The following is a 24,571-nucleotide window of genomic DNA, read 5'->3' on the forward strand; positions in this document are numbered from 1 at the left end:
TATCATTACACATTCATTTCTATATTATAGAAAATTTAAACAACTCTCAATCCTTCTTATTCTTTCCTGTTTATTATTGATTATTTTTCCACGAAGAAGATGGACAGACGGATAAATCGTCTCTCTTCCAACGTGCATTCGGTTTGCCTAGCAGCGAACCCGAGTATTCGGATTAGGTGTTGGCATAGGCCATAGGCTACCATACCGAAACGACCGTGGGCTCTTCTCGCCCGCTTGGCTGTAAAGCCAAGGCGACGCGTAGCGGCCTCTGCCTTTCTTTCCCTTTCTCCCTCCCTCCCTCTCCCTCGCTCTCTCTCTCTCTCCCCCCTCGCCGTTTCCCTTCACTTCCGTCTAACGTTCTGCTCGATCTCACGGGATTAGAGGGCTATCTGAATTGACGCTAACAGCAATACCGACCGGTGGGGACCTCAACAGGTCGGTACGTAGTTACCGATACGTACGTATGCACCGAATTGTTTGTAATGGTATGGAATTGGCGAGCAAGATAATTCGAATTTTTTTTAAAATTCACGGTGAAATTAAATTTTCTCTAATGAGAAAATTATGCTCGGGATTTATTAGATGGTGTAATGGGTATATTGTACGTATATGTGTCAAGTGCAAATGAATCTGATTGACTCGGAGGAGGATTTAGATTGAGCGTCTCGATGAGAACGAAGCATTATACAGTTGATACGTTGAATTTCGAAAGCTTTCGTTATTTCATTCATGTATATAATATTTTATAATATATATATATATATTTGTTTATTTATTTATTTATTTGTTTGTTTGATGATACCTCGTTGGAAAACGAGATTGGTCGGAAGTTTGAATAATTGGTAATTTATCAGGCGCGTCATTCCTTTCAATGACCTTCGTGATATCACTAACAAGTTCAGTGCCAGCCTTTATTAGCGACTACCGTGATTAGTAATAGTCGTGCAAAGGAAAGAGGGAAAACGAACTTGGGAAAGATGATAAAGAGTGATCAGATTTAAAAAAGAGAAACGATTTTAATTATTTATAAAAGGGAGTTGATCTAAATAAATATAATAATGATTCCTAGGAATAATTTCAGATGAAAAAGTGGATATATTCTGCTTGGATGTTTCTAAATATAGAGATACAATCAGGGAATAAAACTTTGTGGGAACAAAAACGATCATTCAATTATTCCATCAAAAAAAAAAAAAAAAAGAATAAGAATATCTTTGTCTCATTAAAATTCGACCTAAAAAAAAAAAAAAGAAATCTTTCCACATATATTATATTTTTAACAAAAACTTTCAATTTTATACATTAATTTTATACATTTCCTTTTTTTTTTTTCTTTACATCTCAAAAATAATATTAATTTTTTCTCTTATAAACGATCGCAGCTGATAGTTTTTTTCCACACAAGTCAATATTGACGAAAGAATTAATATTATTTCTCGTGACTGTGCATTGCATTATCCGAAGAATGAAGAATGTAATGCGATAAATAGATATCGCCTGTATCCGTAAGTGGCAAGTTTAACTACAGAATCGTCGTGAAGATCAAAGATTTATCGAGGATTCTCCGTTTATTTGTCTGGAATGCTGAAACGCGACATTCCAATATGAAAAAGTCTGCAGTGCACCACTATAACTTGGAACCATCCCATTTTTCCCTTCCCTTTCTCCTTCATACTCCATATCATTCTCTCTCTCTCTCTCTCTCTCTCTCTCTCTCTCTCTCTCTCTCTCTCTCTCTCTCTCTCTCTCTCTCTCTCTCTCTCTCTCTCTCGCCTTTGTTGCCAAAGACATACTTAAGCGGTCGTGATTATCGATTGAATCCCTCCATTTTGCATTCGCCTTGCCGATCATTCGCTCGTATTAATTAAACGTTTCTTTCCTCCTCTTCTCCTTTTTCTTCCTCTTGAAGTTGAAGAATAACGAAGAGACGCAAATTTTATTTTTGAAATCTCATCTCATATATCAAAAACACACACACACACACACACACACACACACACGCACGCACGCACGCACGCACGCACGCACGCACACACAAAATCTTGCATAAGAACGTGATAAGAAAAAAATAAAATAGTTCTTTCTTTCCTCTTTCTTTTCAAAATTGATTTCATTCAATTTTTCGAACGATAGAATCGTTTCATCGTGCAATGGAAAAATTAAAATTCTCTAAATAAAATAATATCGTTCCTTTTTTTCGAAAATAATAATACAATATTTCATATTGCTCAATTATTAATCAATTGATCGGATAATAATAAATAATCGTAACGATATGATCTAAAAAATTGGTGATCGAATCAATTGTTGTTACGTTCTGTTTGAAAAATTTACGAGAATGGTTGTAATGAATAATTCGGATAACCAAGTTTCTATGAGAGTGTTTCGCGGTGAGAGCCACTGTGAACGTGCATGACGTGCCGTGTGTGTCATTGGCATCATTGAATAAAACCACCGCTGATGGTTACTTTATACCGAGCTTTATTAGCTGGCTGCGAGGTGATCGCGCCACGTTTTGCAACAGCTGCTTGTTCGAAGTTTCGTGCTCGATGCGCGCACGAATTTTTACTTTTACTTATCCGTCGAGATTCATACGATTCTTTAAATTATTTCTTTTATCTCTTTCCGATCGAGCCATCTTCTTCCAACATTTTTTAATCGCAACGTTGATCACAAGAACGTCACAAGAAAGGTTCGAAAGGTATTTGATATATTTTGGTGAATCGATAGAAAAAAAAAAATTAACGTCAATCAAATCCAAGATTAATATGATGAATTGAAGATCACAAGAATGTCACAAAAAAGGTTCGAAAGATATTTGAATCGATAGAAAAAAAAAAAATGAATCGATCTAAAATTGAAAGAAAGAAAGAAAATCAACGTCAATCAAATCCAAGATTAATAGGATGAATTGGGGATCACAAGAACGTCACAAGAAACGTTCGAAAGATATTTTGATACTTTGGCGAATCGATAAGAAAAAAAAAATCAATGTCAATCAAATCCAAGATTAAATTGAAATTAATATGATAAAATGGATATCACAAGAACGTCACAAGAAAGGTTCGAAAGATATTTGATAAATTTTGGCGAATCGATAGAAAAAAAAAAATCAACGTCAATCAAATCCAAGATTAATATGATGAATTGGAGATCACAAAAACATCTCAAAAACGTCACAAAAAAGGTTCGAAAAATATTTGATACTTCGGCGAATCGATAAAAAAAAAATGAACCGATCTAAAATTGAAAGAAAAAAAAAATCAACGTCAATCAAATCCAAGATTAATATGATGAATTGGAGATCACAAGAACGTCACAAGAAAGATTCGAAAAATATTTGAATCGATAAGAAAAAAAATGAACCGATCTAAAATTGAAAGAAAAAAAAAATCAACGTCAATCAAATCCAAGATTAATATGATGAATTGAAGATCACAACATTGATCACAAGAACGTCACAAGAAAGCTACTTTTTCTTTTTTTTTTGTAAATCTAACTAAAGCTTTTTATCGAGCATCGCGACCCTGTTTCAAATCAACATTTTAGAAAGATTTGCTTTCTTTTTGAAAACATTTCGTGTTGCATTTTCTCTCTCTTTTAGTAAAAATTTGGCTATTATTATTATTATTATTATTATTTCGAAGAATAATCCACTTGTTTCAGAGTATTTACGATTATTACAAATACAATAAAGTTTTGTATATTCGAGATATATATATATTTTTTTTCGTGATTCTACTTGACGCGGCTTAATTAAAAATATCGTGATACGATATTTTATATTATAAATTAAATCTTTCGTGTCTGCTCGTCCGTAATGTTATTATTAATTGGTCAGAGTGCTTCTGTGCTTGTCGTGAATCACGTGATATTTACGACCAGCGGTCGTTAATCGACGCTTATCACAGCCGCTTTATAATTACAATCATTATCACGACTGCCAAGTGATCTGAAGCATTCATAATCGATGATGAATGACGTGTTAATTGATGTTAATCGATCCTCGATTGACTCTGTGCAGACTCGTTCGCCATTTCGAATGTGCTTCTTCCCTTTCCTGCCTCGATCAAGCAAATCGATATCTATCAGTGAAGAGAATCGATGGTATAAAAAAAAAAAAGAATAATGTATCTCGACATTAAAATTAACATAGGATGATATCTGATTAATTAATATTCGATCGAAATTCGTACAATTTTCTATTATTAAATTACTTTCTGATCGAGCCATCTTCTTTCACCATTTTTTTTAATCACAACATTGATCATGTCAGAACATCACAAGAAAGGTTCGAAAGATATTTGAATAGAGAGAAAAAAAAAAAAAAGGATTTCGACATTAAAATTAACACCACAGGATCATATTTGATTAATTAATATTCGATCAAAATTCATACAATTTTCTATTATTAAATTTTTTAATCACAACATTTATCACAATCAGAACATCATAAAAAAGATATTTGAATCGATAGAAAAAAAAAAAATGTATCTCAAAATTAAAATTAACATAGGGTAATATTTGATTAATTAATATTCGATTGAAATTCGTACAATTCTCTAAATTGTCTTTATTTCTTTATTTCTTTCCGATCGAGTCATCTTCTTCTACCATTTTTTAATCACAATATTAATCACAATCAGAACATCACAAAAAAGGCTCGAAAGATATTGAAGATTATGAATCGATAGAAAAAAAAAAATGTACCTCAACATTAAAATTAACATAGGATAATATTTGATTAATTAACATTCGATCAAAATTCATACAATTTTCTATTATTAAATTTTTTAATCACAACATTTATCACAATCAGAACATCATAAGAAAGATATTTGAATCGATAGAAAAAAAAAAATGTATTTCGACATTAAAATTAACATAGAATGATATTAATTAATATTCGATCAAAATTCATACAATTTTCTATTATTAAATTTTTTAATCACAACATTTATCACAATCAGAACATCACAAGAAAGGTTCGAAAGATATTTGAATCGATAGAAAAAAAAAAAAGAAAAAATGAACCGATCTAAAATTAAAAAAAAGAAAGAAAGAAAGAAAGAAAAAATCAACGTCAATCAAATCCAAGATTAATATGATGAATTGGAGATAAGAAACGAAATTTGTTAAACAAATTTCTCACGTGATGAGAGAGAGAGAGAGAGAGGGAGAGACGTTGAAAAATTGATGAGCTTTTTCTCAAAGAAAACCGGCGAAAATAAACACAGTGGTCACGTGCACGTTGTATAAACATAATCTGGGACTGACACGCGAGTACGCGTTTATGGGAACGTCACGCGCAATACGTTCGATGGAAATTCATGAACGACGAGCATTATCGAGAAATCTAACTTCTGACAAGGCGTGCATGGAACAGAGCCGATCGGCCTTCCCGTTAATTGCAAGCTGGAAGGAAATGAAAAAAAAAAAAAAAAAAAATAGAAAAAAAACACCTGTCACTCGAAACTCATTAAACGACTATTTTTACATCATTTTTGTATTTCCCTATAATTCTATAATTCGAATCTCTATCATTATCCTTCTCACTTCTTTATCGATTTTTCTAATGTGACAAATATCAGATTTCTCAAAAATTTTAAGAATCCAAATTTTAAAACGAAATTCTTTTTTCCTCGAAAGTATCTCGAGATGTAATCGTGAAATATCAAAGTTCGAAGTATGAATGATCGTTAATTTTAACAAACTCTCGTGTAACTTTAATGAAAAACATGTTTTCAATTCATTAATTAATCCATTCATTTACACAAATAATTATATATTGTGAACGATGAACAATATCCCATTTACAATAATAATAATAATAATAATAATAAATAATCACATTGATAAAATATACATGAATTCATAGATTATACGCGTAGATATTATATTCACACACACACACACAATGTATACACATATACACGCGAAGAAGAAGAAGAAGAAGAAAAACTTTAAAAACTGTCTAATTATAACGCAGATTATTCTACGTATGTTGATTAAACACTTGTGATCTCTCTTCAGTAAATGTAATTAAAAGCGCTCGAGATTGTCTTGTAACGTCCATTATATTGTTTCCATTCAACGTTTCCAGCGATACCGATCTCGAGAAAAGTGAATTGGTCGTGGCGAGAGATTAATAATCCCGATTTATTGGCCGGAATGGAATCAAGTCGAAGGGAAATCCTCGTTGGACTTGTTTCGTAATGCTTGCTGCTCTTTCCGGGTCAAAGAAATGTCAATGTGAAAAAAAGTAAATAGGGCAGGGTGAATCTCTGCCCGTTATAGCGCGTAATGCATCCCGTTTACGTCATCAATGTACAAAAGAGAGTGAGGCAGTAGTTCGGATGGAGAAGTGCTTGCACTCAACGCGCCATCTACTTTTCTCTTTTTTCACTATTCCTCCATTGCAAAGAATCTCGCTTAATTATTTTCTTTTTTTTCTTCTTATGACATACGTGATACAAGAATCCTTTGAGAAAAGTGGGAGGATGAAGAAAATTTATTTCTCAAATTAAAAAAAATATAAAAAATATTTTCTCAAATTTTTAATTTCACGATATATATATCGAAAATAATCGCTTGCACTTAACGCGCCATCTACTTTTCTCTTTTTTTCACTATTCCTCCATTGCAAAGAATCTCGCTTAATTATTTTCTTTTTTTCTTCTTATGACATACGAATGATACAAGAATCCTTTGAGAAAAGTGGGAGGATAAAGAAAATTTATTTCTCAAATTAAAAAAAATATAAAAAATATTTTCTCAAATTTTTAATTTCACGATATATATATCGAAAATAATCGTAAATATTGCATATTGTATACAGTGTGATGATATTACTTGAGATATATTACTTGAGTTGAATTTTGAAATTTTTCTGACAATGTTTTTGCGAGCGATTTGTTATAAAAAAAAAAAAAAAAAAAAAAAAATCAGAGAGGAGTTAAGATGATCATAATGAAAAGTTAAATAGAAAACAGCGGTGAAAGTGTGGCGCTCAAAGTAGAAAATCGTGTGCTCAAAATAATCCACTGTCTACTCGGGTTACGCTATTTTGAGCACTGTTCGTACTACCTAAACTGGACCACAGAATTGGATAAAAAGTTTGTTGGTCTAAATACGTCGCTTAGGTTAATCCAGTTTCTTTTGTATCTTGTGTTTACTCAAAGGCGAAGATAAAATTATCATTATTTCTTCTAAATAAGTGTGGTGTGGAATAAATTTAAATTTTAATTTTAAATCGAACTGATGATCAATTAGTAGCGATAAAGAATTATTAAATAATTGGAGAGAAAAAATAATATTCGGAAGTTAATTTGTTATTGACGAAATTAAATAATCGTCGGTTTTTCCTTTTCTACTTTCCATTGGTATTAATAAATTTTCTCGTTATCTTATTTGCGACAAAGGAAAAATTTTGCACGAAAAAAAAAAAAATTCGAGCACTAGAGGAGGAAAGAATTTTCAGGCAATAATTTTCAAGATTTTTCAAGATTAACGCTAGTTGCATGAAATTGACAGCCGTTTAACCAGAATCGACATGTCGGCCATAGTTGTGCTGCTGGAATCCACGTATTTTCTGACGTATACTATGTAAGTGCGTGTGTATAGTCATCCTTGCATGAGTTTGTGTATAAGTACGTAACTTTATAGCTAGAACAACACAAGGAAACCTAGCACGTCGGTAAAGAGCTACGCGAAAAAAAGAGCTTTGAAATGAAACCTTACGAAGCAATTTTAAAAAATTTCAGAGAATAATACGTACGATAGATCGTTCGTGAGATCGAAGAATAGATCAAAATAATTCGCGATCGAAGATAAACTTTAATTGTGTTTCTTTTTTTTTCTCTCTTTTTTTTAATTTCAAAGATTTAATTTGTTATGTGCGAATCCTTTTTACTCTCCTCGAAAAGCCATGAATAGTTCATTTGCATCCTCTTTAGTTGCACTGTTCCTTGAATTTTTTCCGGCTTGAATATTTCTCGTTTGCCGATGTTTAAATTCAGACTTGGCAAGTAATTGATCTTTTCATTCCTTAGTTTGCGAACTTTTTCTCTCTCTCTCTCCCTCCTTTCTCCGCTTTAAAAATTCAATATCGAAGAAAAGTCAGGATCTAGAGATTTATTTCAAAAGAATATTCAACGAGAATTGAATTTTTGTTAAGGTCTTATTTATATTATTTTCGAGACTAATTTTTCGAGTTAAAAGACTTTTTAGACTTTGCTCTCTCTGTAATCGTAAAAAAAAAAAAAAAAAAAAAAAAAACAAATCATTTCCATAATATCAATCTAAAATTAAGAAATATTATTACTACAACAATATATTAGAATTTCAAAATAACAATCTTTTCATACCAGTTGCACGAGCAACACAGTGATTTACCATGCTCCACTTCGACTCCCTCCCAGTCCTTATCAAGTTCAATACTTCGCGATAAGATTAAGAAACTAGAATTTCAACGTTGTCGACGTGTCACCACGATCGAAAAAAACGAAAATTCGTTTGCAGAAAAAGAAAAAAGTGTATATATAAAAACCCCCTTCCTTCATTTTACACACAATACTGAAACAAAAAGAGACAAGAGACAGACAGAGAGGAGAGAGAGAGAAAGAGAGAATTCTTTTCTCTCGAATTGGAGCAGGCCTTGTATTTTGAAACCGAACACCATAAGGCCCATAAGGTTTTGCAAGTAGAAAGTTCTCACGGAAGATATTTCGTATTGTTCGTGGCGAGGAACCCTTCCTCTCATATATTCATCCTTCTTCCACCATCACAATCCATCCTCTCTCCGTCTCCTCGACTTCACCACCATCGACTATCTCTCTTCTCTCCTTTTCTTCGCCGATTATATTCCTTTTCACCGCGACTATTCCCTTATTCGCTCGCGGCGTCACGAAATCCAGCCGACGGTCGAGCGACGAAGATGAAAATAGACGATGAAAACGACAGAGAGAGAGAGAGAGAGAGAAGGAGAAGCCTTTTGTCCGGGGCGAAGTGTATGCGCGCGCGCGCCAGCAGCAAAAATGTTCGAGCGTCCTTCTGTTTTTCAAGTATTTCGCGAAGCCTGTCGAAAATCCATTGACAGGCCTCATCTCGAGTGTATATCGTATATTACGTACAGGGTGATAAAATATTCGTGGGAGATTTTTGAATGGCCGATTCTGAATGTTCGAAACGATTATTATAAAGTTGGTATTATAAAAATTTCGGTCGAGGCTTATTCGCCGAGTTATAGGTTAGTGAAGTTCGCGCCGAGTGAAGTGAGATGCGGACAAGAGCGAGACGGATGCGGCAAGTGACGGAGATAGAGAGAGAGACTCGGTTCGACGCAAATTTCAATCGCTTATTAATTAACGAATATATCGCGGTCGAAATTTTTCTTTCACATCAATCCTTTCCGTTTCGCGGAATTTTGGCTTCTAACTCTTACTGTATAACTTTTAAAAAGGTTAATTGAACGGTATTAGGTTATCTGACATAACCTAATCCTTAAAAGTGTTATCATCTTATATAATGTGCATCAATGTTGTGTACAATAATATTACAGTTGTATCTAGTAATATCTAGACGTATCTAAATTTATACGTATAGATTTCTCAAAGAAGAAATAGAATTCCAATTTTTTTGCATAGAAGAAGAGACATCGAGATTGCTTTGCATTAATATTAATCAGGAAGTTAGATGTGAAAATTGCCGGTATTATAATCCATTTTTCGGTATCTCTCACTCTGACGACGAAAGCGAGAAACAACGAGTGAATATAATAACAGTGAAGCGAATAGGAAGTCAGAAAAGTAATGACGAGGATAATTCTGCGTCTACTATCAAAACACTATACTCCCCGCGTATTCTTATTGGATAGATATTACCATTATCGCACTATTATAATAATAGCTACGACAATATAACAATAAATTCACGGTGATAATAATATTGTGCCAGAATAATATTGCAACGCGATGCTATTCCGCGTTTAGAAAATTCGCGTTAATTAAAGTAGCAGATAAAGACGATGTGGAAAAACGATACTAGATGAAGTTTCGAAAGAACAAAAATTGTCGCGTCTCTCAATGTTTCGATCTAATCGACTGTTCAAAAGTATTCGAAGGAGTATTCGATCGATAACATGCGAATGGCCGCTCGATATGAGAAACGTGCACATGTGCACGTATACGCGATATTCATCATCCCAGGATGAAAATCGAGTCTTGGAAATATCTTAAAGAATCGTTTAATGATTTCCATAAAACGCCACTCTTCCCCGCATACGGCCGCCATTACGGCAATATCGCGCGAGGATCGAAACATCTTTTTTTTTTTTTTTAATTTGAATTTTAAATTCGAAATGTGATAATGCAAAATCAAAATTAGTATGATTAGTTCGATTATTGACGCATTATAATTATAATCGATTGGTCCATGATACGATCATAATTTTAAAAACGATAGAAATAAAAATTATTAATAAATTTTATTCATATTTCCTTTAGAATTTATAATTTTATATTACAATCTCGAAAGTTTCTTTTTGAAAAAAAAATATATATATATATATATATATATTTCGAAATAATTTTACGAAAGAAAGATTAGAATTAACAGTCTACGCTGTAATTGTTAGTTTTTAGTTATTGATAAAGAAAATGAGAATTTAGAAGTAAGATCAAAGTAGGATAAATTCCGCGAAAGAAAGTACTGTTAATTACAACCGGCAGATTCAATACAACTATAATAACACGGAACGTATAATTTCGATTGGAACGTAGTAATACGTTAATAACCTGCGTGAAAGTTTTACGAACTGACAAAGAGAGAAAGGTATAATAACGAAGAGTACCCGTGTACTCATTCATGTGTAACCTATACGAAGTTAGAAATAAAATTGATTTATTTCCATCACGTAATAGTACTTTCATAACGTGTTATTATTAGGTGTACAACTCGATTCCTAACCTATAATGAACGAAATATTAACCCTTCGAATCAGATATTTGGCATTTTATCCTCCTTTAACCGTTTCACGTTCAATGAATCTCGTAATTTACAACGTTGTTCGACAGTGAATTCTAGCAATAATAACGAGTTCTAGAAAAGTCTAGAAGAATATAAGATTTCGTATATGTTTGGGATTGCAATTTATACAAGATCGAGAGTTGTTAGGTTAGATTACATATCGTCAAATTCAAAGGTTATATTAGATTTGAATTATTCTACGATAAATTAAATTAAGTTGAGTTACGGCATGCAATAATAAAATAAAAGGAAATTAATTTTCAACCTGTACAAAATTGCATATGAAGAATGATTATGAATATGTAAATCAATTATATGAATATTTATGGTATACTATATAACATACTACGCGACATCGATCCTATGACGTCATTAATGCAAAGTATTCGAAAACAATATTTGCTTTCGATTGATAGAACACACCGTTTCACTTGGAAAGATATTCCATTACACTTTTATCAGATATAACTCTTTTCTAAATCAAAAGATTTCTTTGAGATATACAGATCTCAAATATACAGTGTACACATTTAAGTAGATTATCAGATACAAAGTATAGATCGATCAAAAGACTCGACATCTTAAAACTGTAACTTAACCAACAATTGTAAGTAACATAATACATAAATACGACACTGAGAGATCGGTTTATCTCTATGTCGCAATCTCGATGACACACATTAACACGTATCGTCGCGTATCTAATCCCACTCGTCATTGTAATACAGATATAATACGAATGACCGACAAGGATCACTTCCTATATCGCACATATATATATATATATATATAGTATAATCGCCTATGAGATATTACAAAATTGTATACTTGTTTCCCTTGATCAATTAACGTTTTGTACACAATGGCGCACGGTATTCTGAGCGGCGTGTAAAAGTGCTTATAAACAATGATGTCCAAACATGTCAGCCGGTAATGGCACGTAGCAGTCTTTCGAGAGCGGCAGGATGTGTCGCGAGCGTGCAAAGCTGCACGATCGCAGCGCCAAACGGTGTGCCACTGCACATCGAAGCAACATATGTGATTTAGCGACGTCTATCGCGATTTATTTGCGAATCGACAGTCTGGAACATGATTCAAGTAGTACGCAGCCCAGGCGTGCGCTGTACAATCGCGAAAAATCGTTTCGTTCCTAGGTTAAATATGTATTTTATATGGAAAACGCTTCGTGTCTATTGAATAATTCGATTCGTTCGAGAGATTTTCAAAGAGGGGACAGACGCGTGTTGTACAACCACTAATCAAAAAATTGCTTCGTTCATAGGTTAATGGAAAATATTTTGATTTATTGGATAATTCGGTTCATCGGAAGTTTCCCAAGTAAGTCGTCAAACGCATTCGTGTGATTCGAAAACTGTTTCCTTTCGTAGATTAAATATGGAAAATGTCGAGTAATTCGATTCATTCGAGATTTTCAAAGAGTATACGTGTCGTGCACGATTATTAATCTAAATATCTAAAGATTAGTTTGTTCATAGGTTAATGAAAAATATTTTGATTTATTGGTTAATTTAATTAGTTCGAACATGTATTATAGAATTATTAAAAGATCGTTTCCCTTGCAAATTCTTAGAGGAAATATTTTTGATTATAATAAAAAAAGTATTTCTAAATATATATTAATATAATAAATTTTCTAATTTATATTTATTTAAATGTCATTCGACATTTGATATGAAATGAAAGTACCGATGTTTTCTTCAAAATATTAACTTTTATTTGTCGAAACGAGGGCAGGCAGAAAAATTTAAATAGGTATTATAACAGGTAGCAGGATTAATATCGTCGAGCCCGAATACCAACGTTCTCTCATTGTTCGTTAGACGGTAACAGGACTACAGGAGGTTTAATCGAGGCACGTTTTGTGTTGGTTTCTCTCTGGCAGAAGCAAGTTCGATGTTGGTGGGAATGGCGCAACGTGATTTTGCGGTACCGATACCTCGTCGGCGAGGCCGACGAAAATACACCTCGCCTGTTCCTTAATCGTCTGGCCCGTTCGTATCGAAGCCAAATCTATCCTGAGTGAGTGAAACGACATAAAACTTGGTCGTGAAACGAGAAATCCATAATCGATGGGATAATTTAATCTTCGATATTATTTAATCAACTTAACCTCCATCTTCCTCGTTTCTCGCGAGATTGAATAATTTCGATCGATTGCCATTTTTTTTCTCCTAATTTACAATAATTCTTTGGCATCGAACGATATCTCTAACTTAAGAACAAATTTCGAAATGAAATCTATGCGAATTTTCTTTATTAGTATTGGTCAAGTATAAATATATAAAATTCTAATAAATTACAATTCTTTCCAACTATAGAAGCGTAATTATTTGGCATCGATTGACAAAAAACGGTCATCGATTCAAAAACAAATTTCCATAAATATATATAGTAAATTTCGTTTCAGACGATATCGATTAAACATTTTATTTTCACATGTTCAACGTGATATTTTTACTTTAGGAACCTTTAGAACAGGGATATAGCTCTTCCGTGCAATTCTGTCTGCGAACAGACAGCAATCGATACGGCGGATACTTGGAGTAGCGCGTGAAGCGGTAACCAGTGTGTTAACACCGGTGTCCACCGTCCCAGAAATATGGTTGGAAATGTTAACACTTTCACAACTTGCTACATAAGGGCAAAGAAAATGGCTGGAAGCAGCTGGACGCGAGATAAATTACTTAATGATAAATCTGCATCTGTGACTCGTCGCACAATCACTTGAAAATAATCTAAATCGATAAATAAAATTACCACATGAGTCCAGTGAAATTATCGGATACCGCCATTCAAGCATCGAAGTAGTTCGAAAATCCAACGATCTCGTCGTATAATAATTTCGTATAAGAAAAATCCTGCCAAAATCCGTTTTTACTTTTGCAAATTCTAAAAAACGCCGAGAGCGAAATTCCGCGATCAGCCACGATTCACATCGGCTTTATCTCGCGTTGAACACGTTAAGAGCCGAGTGAAACGCCGCAGACAGCGCCTTAAGCCTTTTTTTCACGCGGATACCAAGAGGCTGACCCACTTGCGCGCCAGCCTATACGATCGTGCAAATTGCCCGCAGAATTTCGTCGCCAAGTTTCGGCGTAAGACGCCGCTAGTGGTGTTTCGTGAAAACTCGCGCGAAGAGAGAGAGAGAGGGGGGAGGGAGAGAAAGAGAAAGAAAGAGGCTTCGTAAATTCGCTGAAAATCGATACGAAACCGTGACCGTGTTAAAATCCAAGCATTCTCCACACACACGCTGAGCCGATAAACTTCTTAAAGCGTGCGTTTATCGATCGAGCACCGCATACGTTTGTCTTCGACAAAAACTTTACTTCGATACGGCGTTAAGCTTCTTCGTAAATACATCGCGAAGGATACTGAAATTGCTATACGTATATCTGTATATATACATATATAACGCGTTGATATATTTATTGGAAAATTTTTTGGGAAATTGAGGATTCCAAAGACTGAAATTAACGAGAAAGTTTTGAGTTTAATTTTTAAGTTTTCGTTAGAACGAGACTAAAGCAAGACGATGATAGAACGTTGTCTCGAACAACGTGAAATTTTTTTCGATCACTAGAATCGAAAAGTGTATACACAATCTTTATCTCCATCGTATCATCGAACTTTCTCTCTCGCTTCGTTTTACGTTTTTAAACTTCAATTATAATTTAATAAAAAAAATTGTGAATAAAGATATTAACACTCAATATTAACACTCTATACAGCATATAATTTATAACTTGATAAATATCATTTTTGTATTTAATAATTTCTATTTATCTATTCTAAAACGTGCTAATAAATTAGCACTTTGTACATATTCGATAATTGTTACACGTCTAATAACGATATTAGATCACTATACGAAAGTAATCTGTAGAAGAATCATGTTCGTTTATCATGTCAGATTTTTTTATCTTTTCATTTCATCGAATCTTGTTTTCGTGTCAATCCCAAGCCTCGCCAATTTCTCGTCCCCGTTAATTTTAACCGCAGAGACTGATTCTTTTCCCCTCCCCCCCCCGTGTGCAATGCATACAGATTGATATGTTCCGCGAAGTCTGGAACGCGCGGTATATAGCTTTAATTCGAATAGACGATGACGGTAAAATCGATCCCGCCTGATGAAAGACTCGGCCGATTTGAAAGCTTTAATGGAATTCCTGTTTCCACGAAAACGCGGGTATAGGGGAGGAATAGGAAAAGTTGCGAGTGTATAATGCTATTGCCCGGGAAAAAGAATTTTCTCCGGCGAAATCTCTGTTTTTAATGGAACAAGGAAAAAAAAACCTGGTTTTTCGACGACGAGCGTTAAACGATATTATCAACATCGGTATTTCAATTCTCGAATTATCAATGTAAATACATTTCGATTACGAATTTTCACGTTACTTAATATGCTTCTAAAAAAAAAAAAAAACAATTTGCTTTAAAAGAAATAGATGGTTGATTAAAAATTTTTACATTTTGATCCTAGGGATCCCTATATAAATTCTCTTAAATTTCTTCGAAAAAAAAATTCCTATTATAGAAAAAATATTAAATATTGAAGATATGAATATTAAGAATATTATAATTGGAATTTTAAATTGAAAAAAAAAAATTAATTTTCCAGAAGAATGTAGTATATATATTCATAATACTAATCCTAATAAAAATTTCTCTAAATGTTCCTTTTTTTTCCCCCCGTCGAAAAAACGATATCCAATACGAATAAAACATTTAAAATTATCTATCCAAAAGAATGTATCGTAGATTAATGGAAGAAAGAAAAAAAAAAAAAAAAAAAAAAAAAAGGATGAATATTTAATAACAACGTTGGCGATGAATATCGAAGTATAAATCATGTGTCAACTTTTAAATGAAACAAAGTGAACACGTGGTCACCTGCTTTGAGTCCGCGCTTTGAATATCGTTCTAATTGGCATAATCTCGTGTGATAAATCAATACGATAATACACGGTATATATATATATATATATTAATCGAGCAATGACCGATGAAATACGATTTATCGAATGAATTATTAGCTAATTCTTGGCTGTATTATAATTCCAATGTTCCAAACTGCACCTGCACCGAAATTCTTGCATGAAACGTGGGAAGACGATCACGGATCTTGTTCAGCGTTTTCAGTGGCGAGCCACCGATTGATACGAGGAAATCTGCCTTCGATCGAGGCGCCGCTTGTGGCCACTTATCGGTACTAAAATCTTCCCCCAAGTTTCTTCGCTCAAACCTCTCGCACCGCGATTAATAAAATTCAATAAAAATTTGTTTCTCTTCGAAGGATACGAATATATTTAAGAGTAAAAGTGTTGAAAGTTTATTATTCGAAAATTATTTTTTTCATCGGAGGACGCGTTACATTAAGAGCGCTATCAGATAGTGACTTTCTCTGGATCGAAAATGCTTTCGATAATACGAGTAACTTTCTCAATGCAGTTGTCCACTAGCAAAAATTAATTATTTAATTTTACTCTCGAACATGCATTTTAAAGGATTTATATAAATAAAAACGAGAAAAATTTAATATATAATTATTATATAATATTATATATATTATATAAAATTTAATATATATAATAAACGTGTAAATTTTCAGAATTGATATTTCCATTGCTATTATTAAATTAATATATTTGCTCGAAATTTTAATTGTCAATGATTGTTCATGAATTTGTTTTTTTCGTCGTACATATTGTTCTACGATTTGTAATAAAATTACGAATCTTTCGTAAAGATTCGATTCAGAGAGAACGTACGTTGTTTAACAAATTGTCTTAATATGCCTCGACAATTTCACTTCGTGTCAAGACTTATCGTGTTTTTTAAACATTTCACCGTTCCATCCGATAAAAGACTGTTGGTTATGAAAATAACCGGTGGCAAACAATTCTAATGAATTTTAAATATTTTTGTAATGACAATGTGACCGAAAGCAAATTTTGTTACAATATCCTCGCTTCTTTTGATCGTTTCTTCTTAAACAATAACAACAGCTTCTTTTTAGAAGAAATTTTCTCGTTTAAATAATATATATATTACAACATCCTCTCTCTCTTACGATTCTTCTCGAGTTTCGAGTCATTCTTTGCCAAACTTTTTAAAATTACATCCACAATTTACAATTTAATTACCCTTATCTCTGAAACTCATTTCTTTTTACCCGAATAATTAATTCAGATGATACGAAAAAAAAATTCCCCTTTCACTTACGAATTTCTTTTCCATCCAATTTAAAAAACAATTGAATCGTAAACATTAATCAGAATAATTTAAAACGAGCTAATTTTCTCAAAGTCATTCATTCAAACCCTTTCAAAGTTTTCCACCACACGCGAAATCTTTGGACAAATTAATACCTCTAATAATTTATCAATTTCTTTATTTTCTTCCGAAAAAAATATTCGTTCCTGTCGATAAAATGATTTTCTTCTCGAAAATTTCCCCAATAACAAATTTTTCAACAACTACGATCTACGATAAAATCGAATCGATGGGAATTGAAAATGCAAATGGCCGCTGATCGAATGTCGGTTGTGCGCAGGCGCGGAATGTCAATAATAAACAGCGCGACGAGATTAATTATGAAGATGAATAATTCATTGGGTTTTCTTCATTCATCATCCCGTGATACAGAATTTCTGCGTACAACTCTCGATCGAATTTTCGATCAGATGGATGGATAAAGGGAGGGATAGTAACGAAAAAGCTGATGTAAAAAGTTAATGGCCACCGATGAAATGAATGGCCAATGGTTGATTTTTGCTCGCTGCGGAAAAGAAGAGTTTTCGGCGAGCCGCGAAACTGGCTCCATCTCCCTTTGACAACCAATGAGTTTGCAATTTTCATTCGAATCGAGTAAATACCATTTCGTACAGTCAATTTTCTTCCTCGCCATTTTCCTCCTCCTCCCCCTCCTAGCCCCTCCTCCCCCACCTACACACCGCACTTTCTATCATGGCCGCCGAACGAATCTTCTTGCCGTTGTCGCGATATCTCTGAATCAAATCAATCATGTACGTGTATATATATATATAGGTATTTGCGTCAATATGCCGGATTCCTCGATTTATTCCCCGTCTAAGTAAAACTTTCCATTTTGCGATTACGCGAAAGATGAAGATTTTTAAAAGGCAATTTTCCCGGGGAGAAATATTGTTGGAGATTTTTTTGTTAGAAAAATTTCGGCGAACGAAACGTTGGAGTACAGGGATCGATAGTTATAGTTATTTTTATGCACAGTTTCTAGGAAAATTAATCTTTAAATTTAGAAATTTGGCGAAGCGAAATTCGAAGGAAAAGGAAATTTAAAGGATAAAAGGAAATTATGAAAAGTTTTTAGTAAAATTCGATTATTTTATCGTTACTCATTTTATAGGAATTTGGAAAAATTTAATCAATAAACTTTCCATTTTACAATCACGGAAGTTGTAAAATTAATTGGACATGTTAGGAGAAAGTCAAAATATCGTTAAAAATTTTTGTGTTAAAATTCGATGTTTTATATAATTATAAAATTAATTATTTTTATATTCGTGTATTAGTTATACATATGGTGCTGTAGAATAGAAAATGAAATTCAGATAGTAATACTAGAAGAGATTTTTATTAAAATTTGAATGATTAGTGGCGGTTTATGTAACGCGGTTATGTTAAAGTTTAAATTTTTGGAAAAAAATCAATCCTTGAACGACTATAAGAAGCTATAGAAAGAACTTGGAAATGTTTCATTAATGAAAATTTCCATTTACGAATGACGGTGTTATTAATTATATAAAAATTAATTGAAAGAGAAAGAGAAAGAGAAAAGTTTTGTTAAAAAATTTGAATAAGTGTTTTATTGTTATTATTATTATATATATATATATATATATCCGTACGATAAATCAGTCTTTAAAAAATTAGTCACGTTTTAAAGATTAATCAAGCGAGTTGAAATGAAATGACTATGACGGGTGCAGCAACTCGAAAAGATATATCGAGTCTAGCAAGCGACAAATTCACTGCTTGGAAAGTAATATTAAAGTTAAGAATTTGATTAATGAGTAGTACGTAGAAACATTGATATTACGTTTCAAATCGAATAAATAATAATATTCGCATCGTTACGATGATACCGAATTATTTATTCATGCAAATAACTTAATTTATTGGAATAAAGTGTCAAATGGATTGGATTCGAGTAACCTGTACTTAACAAGTATATCGCATATACACATAGGCATAATAGAAAGAAGAATACTTAGCAAATATCAAATTGCTGAAAACATATGATATAAAATTTATTTATTAATTTTTTTTTTTTTCAATGTTACAACTTCCTCGTGTAAACATCTCGTATGATGTTACGATAAAGCATTTTTTTTTTTTCTTTCCTTTAATTATCGTACGTTAAAATAAAAATAAATTCGAATCAATATTTTTAATTGCAACAACTATGATATACCTGATTTATTTTTTCGAGAAGGTGATAACACTATACCTGATAACAGTAGATTATACGAGTACGAGGGAAGACGACTCGGAAGCGTCTCAATGTCCGCGATCCGTGTACGCCTCCTCGACAAATCGATTCTGACAAAAACTAGGCGGTCCTGCAGGCCGAGTGGCGCTCAACCCACTTTTTCCACGCGCGAGAAACCCGCACGGAAATCAACGACGAATTTCGTTCTTTAACCATCGTTTACACTGGTCTCCTCGACGTTTTATTCTCGACCTTCCGACTATGATCATCGACTTCTTCTTATCTTCGCGAATTTCGATGCAGAGAGAGAGAAAAAAAAAGTGAACAATACGATACAATAGAGGTTAGAAAGTTAAGAGAGGAATAATAATAATAATAATAAAAAATGAAGAAGAAAGGGGAAAAAAATATGAAAAATTTAAACGAGAAAGAAATAAAATGTCGAATTAGCGGAGAAGACAATGGGAAGAAGAAAAATATAAAGAGAAGAATGAAAAAAAGGACGCGTGAGCGTTGAGAAGAAATCAAAGGGCGAGGAAGACGGCGAAAAAGAGAGAGAGAATGAAAGAGAAGGCTGTACAGATGGCGCGAAAGTAGAGGATGATACAGATGGCGTAAAAGAGAGGTATGACAAAGGATAAAAATAAAAGGCGAAATAAAAGAGAGAGATAAAGGAGATGATGATAAAAAAAAGAAGAGAGAGAGAGAGAATAAAAAGTGCGATAAAGAAGGTAGAAAAACAAGAATGGCGGCACATAAATGGGAAAAAAAAAAAAGGTGATAAAAGAGAGAATAATGGCGAGACTGGATTAGAGGTGAAAGAGAAAAATTAGCTCAAACTTTTATTTTAAAACATTCACTAGTCAGCTTTGTATATAAAATTAAAAAATTATTTTCTTTTCCTAATATTTCCATTTTAATGCACTATTGTACTTATCAAGATAATTACACTGGCTTCGTTACTATCTTACATTTCAAGATACGTTTGTAAAAAAAATATTTATTTTTGCTAAAATAATTATAACATTTATAATTAAAAGATTATTTTTTTACTAAATTCCTATACTATATATACCAATTTAAATAATCCTATATTACTTTTATTAAAATGATTTTATATACTCATAACCATTACATAATTGTTATAAACATTTTCAATTTCCCAATCTATTTTTACCAATATTATCAATTTTATTCGTATATTAATATTTAACACTCTACTATTTTCACATATATTCAAATTTCAAGGACTCGTTTGCCAACGTTACAAAGTATAAAATTTATTTTGAATATTCATGTAAAAAAAAAAAAAAATTGTATCTCTCATAAGATAAAACTTGTATACTGATTTTATCGAATTTTAATTTTTAATCGCGATATTTCAGATAGAGATAAGAGTATAACCATATTGCATCTCTAATAATCGAGAAACAGGGTTATTTGCATATTCTTACGCGCATAGCGCAGATCATTAACGCAACAAAGTGATAAGTTTACTTTTCATGACTTGCAGCAGACTCGTAGAAACTGGAATTGCAACGAGTCAACATTTTTTCTTTTCCCGCTTTCTTTTTTCCTTCTCTTTTCTTCGCACGAAAATATTTTTTTCTTTTTTTTGCAATCTTTGCGCTATGAGATAAATAACACACGTAGTCGAAACATGACAAACGTAGAATCGATTTCTAATATCGGTCCAAGAAGAGCGGTGGTGGAAAAGGGGGAGGAAATTTATGAACGACGTCGATTTCAGGCGAAATGTCTCGCCTTCGAGCACCTTCAACGGCCCCATAAATATTCCCGATCCTATAAATTTAAATAAACGATGGGAATTCGTATGTGGGTAAAAATTGAACGATCTGATGCAGAGAAAATTCAATTTTTCTTGGTAGATTACCTATATACACATATATATATATATTTTAATGTTGTATTTTAAATTTTGAAACTATTGAAAAAATGATAAATATATCATAGAATCATTACAAATGTATATAAATAATATAAAGATGATTTTTAATATTTTATATTATTCTTAAATTCATTGGTACAAAATTTCACTTTTGTTTGCGTTATTTCGATCATATTAATTATTCAAAGAAAATATTAATATTTAATTAAAAATAATTGGAACATGAAATACATATATTAATAAGTTATTCTAAATTTTTGAAAATTTAGAATATTGAAAAAAATTAAGAATAATAAATAAAACGAATATTATTTGTCTTATATATGGTACTAAAAAATATTAAAAATAGAAATTTTTTTACGAATTCATCGATATCTAATAATTAAAATTAAAAGTCGTTATTGATTCATCTGTATCTTTGTAGTAATTGAAAAAGCGTAAAATCTGAAATCTATAAATTTTAATCTGAAATTTATCGATGAGTTTACCAACTTTAACGTTAAGAAGGAAAAAATAAGTAACAAAAAAACGTGATAACGTAGAAGATGTATGATGTTTTGAAGGAAAACAACGACATCGAAAATCTGTTGCTCGGAACGGTACACGTCACTGACGCGACACAGTCGCACGGACAACCGTTACTCCTTATTTGCTTAATGAATTAAGGACGCCATGAAAAATGGCGTCTAATCGCTTCTGGATTCTCTCATGAATCTGCATACCGTGTTACATAAATGGCTATCAATTTTCATAGATAGGCAAAGCCGCGTGCATTGACGCCAAGTCGAGCACCTTTCGAAAAAAATCGCACGACTTCGCATCACCAAGCTCATCAATACAATATCTATACGATTAAATATCACTGGAATGCCTTAACAGTATTCTAAATTTCCGTGTACGTAAAATCTAAACGAAAATTGTCACGTCGAACGAAACTATTTTCAACGAGAAATGAAATAATATTCGAAACCGATTACTACTCGAGTCAGTTGCACGATTGTATATATATATATGTACCGTGTATCAAGTGACTAAAGTTACGGAATTTCCTGACGTTTCAATATTCATTTTCCTTGATGCCCGTCATAATGGATGTTATCACGGACAGATTATCATAATTTGATCGCTTTTACGATCATGAGCGGAAGAATCGTAATAATTTCACGCGTGACTAATTGCATTTCCATGCACCATGAGACTGGAATCCGTTTCAATGGTAGAAGAGACCGGGCTTCCGTGAGAGCTCGAATTTCGAAATCGGAACTGTTCCCGATGAAATGTTCATATTACCAATTTCAAGGCGGGCCGAGAACACGCATACATGGTTTTCATTTTCAACGAGCGGCTAAAGCGGAGAGGTGGCTCCGCTATGTGGAAATGTACACGTATTATGTGCATGTATACATACACGCGCAAACAGACACACATACACACGCACGCATCATACACGTAGCGATCTCACGGGCGAGCGTGACACGTCGAGAAATCTATGGCTTCGAGAGAGAACGGTCGGAAGACGGACGGAAATAGGAAATGCGTCGGTCGAACGATCGGAAACCCTTTTCGTCGGACTTTCAACGTTTCCGTCGGCAACAGCCACCATGTTAGCGTTGCCTTGAGCTGTCTTTATTGCGCAGCGACCACATCGAAAAAACTGCCCCGCTTAAACGCATTCGTTATCTTTTGCGAATGAGGGGAAAAAATACAGGCCGGGTAGAACACGAAGAAATGGGTACTTACTACGGTGAAAAATATCCATCTGCAATTGTACATTATCGAGCGAAGAGCAACGGTCTCGTTACGCTACCGACTTTCGTTCCGACCCGCGAATAAATTCTTACTGTTGGATATTCCTTCGAATCAATAACCGAGAATTTCTCGTGATGGAAACGTAAATCATTTTATTTACAAATGTATATTTTATGCTAAAACGTAAATGGTGAGATAGTCTCAAAATATTTATATCAAATGAAATATGAATCTTCGTGAGAAACAGAATGAAAAAAAAAGAGATAATTTAATTCATCCTTGTATCAAATTCTTAATATGAAAAGAAGATAATACACGAAGAAGAAATGATTGCGATAGGAAATCACGATTTCGACCCATTTCCGGACCGACCTTCGTACCATCTGCAGTACATAAACAAGCACGGAGAGGCTATCGGTAATGGGCATGTAGGACTAGTCGACGAAGCCACCGTGATTTCGCGGGTAATGAAAAGCGATGTTTGGAAATATTCATAGATAAAAAATTATACTTACAGCATCTCCTTGGTGGCCGAGCTTGCGAAGCACATCGCGGTGGCGGCGGCACAGCAGTCACGGTCACAGTCACGTAAGCCTCGACAACGGCTTCGACGAACACAAGCAAAGAAACACTCATCACTGTCACCAGGCTGCCCTTATTTTGGCAGTGGATTGTAATAAAAGTCCGAAAAAAGAGTTCAGGAGCACCATGCGTTCGAATTATGGAATTGAAAAAAAGAAACCAATGAATTCTCGCCGTCTCTGTCCCGCCTGTTTCGTCCTTTAACCTGCGAGAACTCAGGAACACTAACGATCCGTCACGAATAATTACGGCACTCGAATTTTCTCACTTGGAAGAAATCGCGGCACAAATTCAGCAGAAAAGTCACTATGTAAGCACAGCTAAGAAAGAGCAGCGCGCTCCTGGCTCTTATGAATTTAACCTAGCTTAGTAGTGATTCGGTGCAGTCGAGTTTCTTGACTGAACGACCGATGCTTGCCGAGCCGTGCCCCACGAGACGACACTGCTGCCAACTGTTTCCGCGACAGTAGAGAAAGTTTCTATGCCAATCGTAAAGGCGTTTCGAGACTGTCCTCTTTTAAAAATTCAGAATTTGTTTCTGGAATTAAATAAATAAATTTATAATATACGTTAAAAAATATGAAATTTTTATTTAGAATAAAATTATCATTTGAAAAATTTTGTTTGGAAAATTTTATGAATTTTATAATTAAATTATCAAAATATATTATGTATATGTGATATAAAGATTGAATATATATTGAATAGAATATATAGAATAAAAGACATTATAGAATTAATATATATATATTTATTAAAATTATTATTGAAAAATATTTTTATTTATATTAATAATTAATATTAATTTTAAT

General features: G+C 33.2%; 1 protein-coding gene across 2 annotated transcripts in view; it reads right to left on the reverse strand.

Moving 5' to 3' along the window:
- The window catches only part of LOC100578705, an 81,906-nt gene extending 57,730 nt beyond the window's left edge, over positions 1–24,176 (reverse strand). For both annotated transcript variants that reach the window (XM_026442368.1, XM_026442367.1), the window contains exon 1: positions 23,693–24,176. The gene's annotated coding sequence lies outside the window, so the exon portion shown is untranslated. The remainder of the gene's footprint in view (positions 1–23,692) is intronic.
- Between the last annotated feature and the right edge of the window lie 395 nt (positions 24,177–24,571).

The sequence above is a fragment of the Apis mellifera genome, linkage group LG8, assembly GCF_003254395.2.
Source record: "Apis mellifera strain DH4 linkage group LG8, Amel_HAv3.1, whole genome shotgun sequence".
NCBI lineage: Eukaryota > Metazoa > Arthropoda > Insecta > Hymenoptera > Apidae > Apis > Apis mellifera.